The sequence below is a fragment of the Lepidochelys kempii genome, chromosome 2, assembly GCF_965140285.1.
Source record: "Lepidochelys kempii isolate rLepKem1 chromosome 2, rLepKem1.hap1, whole genome shotgun sequence".
In the NCBI taxonomy this organism is placed as follows: domain Eukaryota; kingdom Metazoa; phylum Chordata; order Testudines; family Cheloniidae; genus Lepidochelys; species Lepidochelys kempii.
The window spans coordinates 242,945-253,629 of NC_136381.1; positions in this window are offsets into that span (position 1 = coordinate 242,945).

Genomic DNA, 10,685 nt, shown 5'->3' on the forward strand with positions numbered 1-10,685 from the left:
ATTCTTGCCAGCAAGTTAAAAAAGTATGGGCTGGATGAATGCACTATCAGGTGGATAGAAAACTGGCTAGATTGTCGGGCTCAAAGGGTAGTGATCAACTGCTCAATGTCTAGTTGGCACCAAGCCGAGTGCCTGAAGTGTCGATCCTGGTCCAGTTTTGTTCAACATCTTTATTAATGATCTGGATGATGGGATAGATTCATAGAATCATAGAATCATAGAATATCAGGGTTGGAAGGGACCCCAGAAGGTCATCTAGTCCAACCCCCTGCTCAAAGCAGGACCAATTCCCAGTTAAATCATCCCAGCCAGGGCTTTGTCAAGCCTGACCTTAAAAACCTCTAAGGAAGGAGATTCTACCACCTCCCTAGGTAACGCATTCCAGTGTTTCACCACCCTCTTAGTGAAAAAGTTTTTCCTAATATCCAATCTAAACCTCCCCCACTGCAACTTGAGACCATTACTCCTCGTTCTGTCATCTGCTACCATTGAGAACAGTCTAGAGCCATCCTCTTTGGAACCCCCTTTCAGGTAGTTGAAAGCAGCTATCAAATCCCCCCTCATTCTTCTCTTCTGCAGGCTAAACAATCCCAGCTCCCTCAGCCTCTCCTCATAACTCATGTGTTCCAGTCCCCTAATCATTTTTGTTGCCCTTCGCTGGACTCTCTCCAATTTATCCACATCCTTCTTGAAGTGTGGGGCCCAAAACTGGACACAGTACTCCAGATGAGGCCTCACCAATGTCGAATAGAGGGGAACGATCACGTCCCTCGATCTGCTCGCTATGCCCCTACTTATACATCCCAAAATGCCATTGGCCTTCTTGGCAACAAGGGCACACTGCTGACTCATATCCAGCTTCTCGTCCACTGTCACCCCTAGGTCCTTTTCCGCAGAACTGCTGCCTAGCCATTCGGTCCCTAGTCTGTAGCTGTGCATTGGGTTCTTCCGTCCTAAGTGCAGGACCCTGCACTTATCCTTATTGAACCTCATCAGATTCCTTTTGGCCCAATCTTCCAATTGGTCTAGGTCCTTCTGTATCCTATCCCTCCCCTCCAGCGTATCTACCACTCCTCCCAGTTTAGTATCATCCGCAAATTTGCTGAGAGTGCAATCCACACCATCCTCCAGATCATTTATGAAGATATTGAACAAAACCGGCCCCAGGACCGACCCTTGGGGTACTCCACTTGATACCGGCTGCCAACTAGATATGGAGCCATTGATCACTACCCGTTGAGCCCGACAATCTAGCCAGCTTTCTACCCACCTTGTAGTGCATTCATCCAGCCCATACTTCCTTAACTTGCTGACAAGAATACTGTCAGCTTGCAGATTGCACCCTCAGCAAGTTCACAGATGACACTAAGCTGGGGGGAAAGGTAGATACGCTGGAGGGTAGGAATAGGGTCCAGAGTGACCTAGACAAATTGGAGGATTGGGCCAAATGAAATCTGATGAGGTTCAACAGGGACAAGTGCAGAGTCCTGCACTTAGGACAGAAGAATCCCATGCACCGCTACAGATTAGGGCCTGAGTGGCTAAGCAGCAGTTCTGCAGAAAAGGACCTGGGAATTACAGTGGATGAGAAGCTGGATACGAATCAGCAGTGTGCCCTTGTTGCCAAGAAGGCTAACAGCATATTGGGCTGCATTAGTAGGAGCGTTGCCAGCAGATTGAGGGAAGTGATTATTCTCCTCTATTCGGCACTGGTGAGGCCACATCTGGAGTATTGCATCCAGCTTTGCTCCCCTCCCCTCCTCCCCCCAACTACAGAAAGGATGTGGAGAAATTGGAGAGAATCCAGTGGAGGGCAATGAAAATTATCAGGGGGCTGGGGCACATGACTTATGAGGAGAGGCTGAGGGAACTGGGCTTGTTTAGTCTGCAGAAGAGAAGAGTGAGGGGGGCTTTGATAGCGGCCTTCAACTACCTGAAGCAGGGTTCCAAAGAGGATGGAGCTCGACCGTTCTCAGTGGTGGCAGATGACAGAATGAGGAGTAATGGTCTCAAGTTGTGGTGGGGGAGGTCTAGGTTGGATATTAGGAAACACTATTTCACTAGGAGGGTGGTGAAGCACTGCACTGGGTTACCTAGGGAGGTTGTGGAATCTCCATCCTTAGAGGTTTTTAAGGCCTGGCTTGACAAAGCCCTGGTTGGGATGATTTAGTTGGGGATTGGTCCTGCTTTGAGCAGGGGGTTGGACTAGATGACCTCCTGAGGTCTCTTCCAACCCTAATCTTCTCTGATTCTATGAATTTTCTTCAATTGGGTGGCTAGAAAAAAAGTTTGAAAACCAGTGACCTAAAGGGTTTAGGTACCTAAAGTCAGGCCAAAGGGAAGTGCCTCCCTTAACTTGGAATTTTTAACCCTCTCCTGAAGGTGACTAAGCCAGGTTAGTGTGCTTTAGTGAAAGATAGAGGTGTCCTTCCCCAACCCCCATAACTTTTAATCCACTTATCAGAGCACTCATCCAGGTTGTAGGACACTTCAGATTCAAATCCACCCCCTTCTGCCTCATGTGAAGCAGGGACTTGAGTTTCCCACCTCTCAGGAAAGTGTCCTAATCACTGGGTTAGTGAATACTCTGGAGCAAAAATCTCTCCTGTTGAAGCTTCTCCACTGTGTATAAATAATTATTACTTGGTATATGGGGACTGGAATCTGGGTCTCCTGCTTCCCACATAAGTGCCCTAACCACTGGGCTATACAGTGATTCTTGCCCTATAGCCCAAAAAATATGTAAATATTTATTTAAGTTGCTGTGCCCAAAAAATGAGGAACATACAATTAGTAGCCACTTGTGAAAAGTTTGGTTTAAGTGACTTGCCCACCATCACACAGGAATTTATGTAAGTGACAGGGACAGAATCCAGTTTTCCAGGTGTCGTTCAGTTGCATTAGTCACACAACCCTCTTCTTTTCCTGCAAACTCCTGCCTTGTTCACTACACATCTTCCAGCTTCTGCAACAAATGAGGCAAGGGTCCAGCAGCCAACAGCCTCCTTCACTACACAACTCCAGTTCACTCCCAGAGCACCATCCATCCTGTGCACGGATTGAGACAGGGCTCTTATGGGAAAATAAGTTTCAGAGTGGTAGCCATGTTAGTCTGTATCAGCAAAAACAACGCACCTTAGAGACTAACAAATTTATCTGGGCATAAGTTTTTGTGGGCTAGAACCCACTTCATCAGATGCATGGAGTGCAAAATACACTAGCAGGTATAAATACACAGCACATGAAAAGATGGGAGTTGCCTTACCAAGTGGGAGGTCAGTCTAATGATACAATTAAATTAACAGTAGGATAACAAGTGAGGAAAAATCACTTTTGTAGTGGTAATGAGAGTGGCCCATTTCAGATAAAAGAAAGGGAGGACTTGTGGCACCTTAGAGACTAATCAATTTATTTGAGCATCCGATGAAGTGAGCTGTAGCTCATGAGAGCTTATGCTCAAATAAATTGGTTAGTCTCTAAAGTGCCACAAGTACTCCTTTTCTTTTTGCGAATACAGACTAACACGGCTGTTACTCTGAAACCATTTCAGATAATATGTGATCAGATAATTAAAGACTTTATCAGAATGCATATGTATATAGGGGTTGAATTAAGGTTGTGGGAAGAACAGGTTAAACCAGTCTAGAGAGGATCCTGGAGGGGAGGAAATACAGCCTCCTGACCAGGAATCCTGTCCCTACCTCTCTTACTTTCACAGGGTTTCGGCAGTCGAACCCCTGGCTCCATGAGGTCCTCTCTGCTAAGGGTGATACCCTCCCCCCACACGCTGCCCAATTGGAACAGGTTAAGTACAGTCCTGCTTCCCTGCATTCCCACAATAATTACAACATTGATAACACCATTTCACTATCCCTGCATTCAGTACTAACGTGATTTGTGACCCAATACCAGCCAAGTTGATTACAATGAGCAGAATACCACTCCATCTGCTGAACATCTAAGCAAAGCAGAAGCAAACTGTATTTACATAGCCACACCCAGAGTCTCTCACTCTCATGCTGTCAGAGAAGCATTCATTCAGACCCTGCTTACATCTATTGGGAACAAAAATAAAGGTATTGGTCCATTACTAGATGGAAATGGTAGAATTATCAATGCAGAAAAGGCAGAAGTGTTCAATAAATATTTCTGGTATGTTTTGGGGGAAGAAACAGATGACACAGTCTCATCATATGATGATGGTAACACTCTTTCCATTCCAGTATATCTGGCGGATGTTAAACTGAAGCTATTAAAGTCAGACATTTTAAAATCAGCAGGTCCAGATAACTTGAATCCAAGAGTTTTAACAAAGCTTGGTGGGGAGCTCACTGGACCATTAATAATGATTTTCAGTAAGTTGTGGAGCACTGGGGAAGTTCCAGAAGACTGGAAGAAAGCTAATGAGCCATTTAAAAAAAAAGCAAATGGGATGACCGGCTTAATTAAAGACCTTGATCCATGGCAAGAAAACGAAGCAACTGATACATGGGTTTATGGAAAATGGACCGTCAAACTAATTTGATATCTTTTTTTGATGAAATTACAAGTTTGGTTGATAAAGGTAATAATGTTGATGTAATATACTTAGACTTCGGTAAGGTATTTGACTTGGTACTGCACCCTATTTTGATTAGAAAACTAGAATTATATAAAATTAACATGGCACACATTATGTGTATGTCAGGATTCTCTCCCCACTCTGAACTCTGGGGTACAGATGTGGGGATCCACACGAAAGACCCCCTAAGCTTATTTCTACTAGCTTAGGTTAAAAACTTCCCCAAGGCACAGATCCTTTCCTTGTCCTTGGATGGTATTGCTGCCACCACCAAGTGATTTAGACAAAAATTCATGAAAAGGGTCACTTGGAGTCCCTGTTGCCCCAAAATATTTCCCCAAACCCCTTCACCCCGTTTCCTGGGCAGGCTTGAGAATAATATACTAACCAATTGGTTACAATATGAGCACAGACCAAACCCCTTGGTTTTTAGGACACTGAAAATCAATCAGGTTCTTAAAAGAAGAATTTTTTTTATAAAAAAGTAAGACAATCACACCTGCAAAATCAGGATGGAAGATAACTTTACAGGGTAAATAAAAAGATTTAAAACACAGAGGATTCCCCTCTGACTCTGCTTCCCAGGTACAAAACAGGAATGAAATTACCTCTTAGCATAGGGAAAATTCACAAGCTAAAACAAAAGAGAATCTAATGCATTTCCTTGCCCTTACAATTTTTGTAATCTTAGATAGATCATTTCAGGTATGCTTTCAAGAGATGTTTTACCTGCCTGGTCTCTCTCTCCATCCAGAGAGGGAACAAACAAAGAGAGCACAAACAAGACCTCCTCTCCCCCCCCCCATTTGAAAGTATCCTCTTTCCTTATTGGTCCTTTTGGTCAGGTGCCAACCAGGTTATTTGAGCTTCTTAACCCTTTACAGGTAAAGATACAGTACAGCTGCTCAGGAGGGATTTTATGCTACCCTTAGCTATATGTTTATGACATGCCCTCCAAATCACAGATGGTGCTGGACAGCCTGTTCCACATTGGCTGTGATTTCTTCCTGGAGCTCTAGGAGAAAACAGAGTTAATAAGACACATGCACCTCTAGATATACTACTGATTCTATAAAAACTAACAATATTTCCCACATTTCAAGGATGATTTTAACCACTTGATTCTGGGAAACTTTCATGGGAGATTTCAGAGTAACAGCCGTGTTAGTCTGTATTCGCAAAAAGAAAAGGAGTACTTTTGGCACCATACAGACTAACAAATTTATTTGAGCATAAGCTTTCGTGAGCTACAGCTCACTTCATCGGATGAATTCAGTTTTCATGGGAGAATGCATCAGCCGCTTTGTTAGAAGCTCCTGAAATGTGTTGTGTTCCTTAGCTGTATGTTTATGACAGTGGATTAAAAACAAGCTAACTGGTAGGTCTCAAAATTTAATTGTAATCAGGAAATTGTCATTGAGTGGGTATATTTGCAGCATGGTCTGCAGGAATCGGTTCTTGGCCGTAGGCTGTTAAACATTTTTTATCAATGACCTGGTAGAAAACATAAAAACATTATTGATAACGTTTGCAGATGACATCAAAAATAGGAAGTGGTAAATTATGAAGAGGACAGGTGGGTAATTCAGAGCAATCTGAATTGCTTGATAAACTGGGCACAAACAATAAGCATTTGAATATGGCTAAATGTAAACATACACATCTAGTAACAAACAATGCAGGCCATACTGTCAGTATGGGGGATTCTATCCTGGGAAGCTGTGACTTTGAAAAAGATTGAGTGGGGGAGAATGGTGGATAATCCGCTGAACATGAGCCCCAGTATGACACTGTGGCCAAAGAACTAATGTGATCCTGGGAGGCATAAACAGGGAAATCTCTGTAGGAGCAGAGAGGTTGTTTTACCTCTGTACTTGGCACTGGTGTGACCACTGCTGGAATCCTGTGTCCAGTTCTGGTGCCCACATTCAAGAAGGACATTAATAAATTGGAGCGGGTTCAGAGAAAAGCCATTAGAATGATTAAAAGATTAGAAAATATGCCTTCTAACGACAGACTCAAAGAGCTAAATTTATTTAGTTTAACACAGAGAAAATGTTAAGGGTGACTTGATTAGTCTATAAATATCTACATGGGGAACAAATATTTAATAATGGGCTCTTCAATCTAGCAGAAAAAAGTATAGGACAACCCACTAGCTGGAAGTTGAAGCTAGACAAATTCAGACAGGAAGTAAAATGCACATTTTAAATAGTGAGTGTAATTAACCATTGGAACAGTTTACCAAGGGTCATGGTGGATTCTCCATCCTGACCATTTTGAAATCAAGATTGGATGGTTTTGGGGAAGTTCTGTGGCCTGTGTTATACAGGAAGTCAGACTAGCTTGTCCCTTCTGGCCTTGGAATCCATGAATCTGTTTGCCCATAATTAATGTAAGCAGTTTATGATCTGGCCTCTGATCTGTGTTCACCTTCCCCAGACGTATGAGCTGCATGTATCCATGGTATGTCTTACTTTGCCATCCCTGCCCAGGTCTCCAACTCTTCAGGGATGCATTTGGATCATTTCTGTGTCCTGACTTGGATTTGTGGCTCCTCTCAATTTATTATCATGCAAGAATCTCATTAACCTGTTTAATCCCTCATCCTGGTCATTAATGGGGTGATTATACCACACTGTTTCTAACCTCGACCTGTGTAACCCCACGGGACACCTTCCAGGCCCCTACCCTCTGCCACTCTATACGTTGCCCTTTATTGTTACTCTTTGCTTATGGTCCTCAGAAAGTCATCAGTCCACACGCTGAGTGATAACCAGACATATTGGAAAGCTAAATTTCATGAGTCACCCTGTCTAATATGTTAATAAAATCCACCTGCATTGAGCCCCTTGGACGCTAGTCTGATTCTACTGGGTTGGTTCAGCAAGACCTTTTATCCATAAAAGCACTCCTGCTCTTTAGTGTTCATAGTTTTGTTCCCCCCGCAGTGGTCAGTGATTTTTGTTTCGACTTCATATTTGTTCAATTATTTTACCAAGTAGGGAAGGTTAGTCATTTGGGTTGGTGCATTCCTTCTTTCCTTTTTTGAAAACAGATGCTACCTCTAGTTTTCTCTGATAACTTGCCTAGTGTCCATGGCTTTTCAAAAATAACTAGTAGTCAGGAAATTTAATTCTGTTAATAGTTTATGATTAATATCATCTGAACCAGCTGCTCTGTTTGTACAAATTTTCCATGTACACAGGAATTACCATATTGGATTAGCCCAGGAATGCATCTAGTTAATTATTATTTATGAATAGTGTCATGATTAGGACCGCATTGTGCTAGGCACTGTTCAAACATATTATGTCATTGTTATTATTTATTATTTGTATTATCAAAATGCCTAGGAGCGCCAGTCATGGGACAGCACCCCGTTGTACTAAGTGCTGTACAAACACGGAAGAAGACAGTCCCTGTTCCAAAGAGTACAATCTAAGCATAACGCTGACTTTTATTTTTCCTGGTGGATGCACACCCCTGGCTCTGCCCTAAGGCTCCATCCCTTCCCCTGAGGTGCCACTCTTTCTCTGTCTCTTCCTACCCCACCTCCCACAAGGCCCCCCTGTCCTTCGCTCGCTTCTCTCATCCCCCTCCCCGAGGCCCTTCCTGTGTGCACCACTGGCTCCTCTCCATCCTCCCCCCTGTACCTCCCACCAGCCATCAAACAGCTGATCAGCGGACCCTGCCCAACAGATGATGGGTTGCCAGCTCCGGGGCCTCACCGAACAGCTGATTGATGTCCAGCCCTGGGGCCCTGCCAAACAGTGTGGCTGGTGGGTGCTGAGCACCCCCTACTTTTTTTTCCGTGGGTGCTTGGGCCCTGGAGCACCCACAGAGTCAGCACCTATGAATCTAAGGATAAGACAACAAAGGATACTAACAGATGGGAGAGTACAAGGAAACAGTGAGACTTAGCCCACCAGTAGCCTAACTGTTCTCAAATTTTTTGTAGGCAAAGGAGAGTTTTAAGGAGGGATATGAAGGACAATGACTTGGCTTTGTGAATGTTTATAGGGAGTGTTTCACATCAGAAAAAGCACAAAGATGCTTACTTGAAACTTTAACAAGCAGGTGACAGAGCTGGCATCTTGGGCTGATCAGATGCATGTTGATACGAATTGAAGGAAAGGGAGTGTGGGGATAGGCCAGGCAGAGCCTTGAAACTGAAGACAAATAGATGATATCTGATACAATAGAGATGGGGGAGCCAGTGGAGGGGTGCAAAGAGAGGGGTGACATGCTCAGAGCAACAGGCTAGAAAAATGATTTTTGCAGCAACGTTCTGAATGGATATGAGTGGGGTGAGATGGCCTTTATCAAGGCCAGAGGAAAAAGATGGTGAGAGCCAGGATGAAAGTTTTAGCTATGTTGTGGATGGATTTGTAAATTGTAAGGCAAAAGGAACCATGGTGATCATCCAGTCTGACTTCATATATAACATAGGCCATAGGACTTCCCTGAATTAATTCCTGTTGGAACTAGAGCACATCTTTTAGAAAAATGTTTAATCTTGTTTTAAAATTGCCAGCGATGGAGAATCCATCACAACTTTTGGGGCTTCTCTACTCAGAGACTTAGCACACAGCAAGCTTGTATGTGAATGTACAATGCAATAACCTGGCACTCACTGTGAGGGTATGTCTACACTATGAAATTAGGTCAATATTATAGAAGTCGATTTTTAGAAATCGATTTTGTAGTCGATTGCTGTCAAGGTTCCTTCCCTACTCTGAACTCTAGGCTACAGATGTGGGGACCTTCATGAAAGACCCCTAAGCTTATTCTTACCAGCTTAGGCTAAACGCTACCACCACCAAAGTGTTACACAAAGAACAGGGGAAGTGCCCACTTGGAAATGTCTCCCCCCCAAAATATTGCCTCAAGCACTACACCCCCTTTCCTGAGGAAGGCTTGATAAAAATCCTCACCAATTTGCATAGGTGAACACAGACCCAAACCCTTGGATCTTAAGAACAATGAAAAAGCAATCAGGTTCTTAAAAGAAGAAAAGGAGTACTTGTTGCACCTTAGAGACTAACCAATTTATTTGAGCATAAGCTTTCGTGAGCTACAGCTCACTTCATCGGATGCATACTGTGGAAAGTGTAGGAGATTTTTTATACACACAAAGCATGAAAAAATACCTCCCCCCACCCCACTCTCCTGCTGGTAATAGCTTAGCTAAAGTGATCACTCTCCTTACAATGTGTGTGATAATCAAGGTGGGCCATTTCCAGCACAAATCCAGGTTTCCCCCCCCACACACACACAGACCCACTCTCCTGTTGGTAATAGCTTATCTAAAGTGACCACTCTCCTTACAATGTGTATGATCATCAAGGTGGGCCATTTCCAGCAAACATCCAGGGTCTAACAAGAATGTCTGGGGTGGGGGGGAGGAAAAAACAAGGGGAAATAGGTTACCTTGCATAATGACTTAGCCACTCCCAGTCTCTATTCAAGCCTAAATTAATTGTATCCAATTTGCAAATGAATTCCAATTCAGCAGTCTCTCGCTGGAGTACCATCAACCTCAGCTTGGTCCATTCCACACAAGAGATCCACTTCCTGGACGGTCACATAAACACCACCCTATACCGGAAATATACTTATGTATATTAAAATACAAATATATAAATATACCGGAAATAATAAACGACGGTCACATAAACACCACCCTATACCGGAAACCTACTGACCGCTATTCCTACCTACATGCCTCCAGCTTTCACCCTGACCACACCACACGATCCATTGTCTACAGCCAAGCTCTGCGATACAACCGCATTTGCTCCAACCCCTCAGACAGAGACAAACACCTACAAGATCTCTATCAAGCATTCTTACAACTACAATACCCATCTGCGGAAGTGAAGAAACAGATTGATAGAGCCAGAAGAGTTCCCAGAAGTCACCTACTACAGGATAGGCCTAACAAAGAAAATAACAGAACGCCACTAGCCGTCATCTTCAGCCCCCAACTAGAACCCCTCCAACGCATTACTACAACCTATCCTGAAGGATGACCCGACACTCTCACAAATCTTGGGAGACAGGCCAGTCCTTGCCTACAGACAGCCCCCCAACCTGAAGCAAATACTCACCAGCAACTACA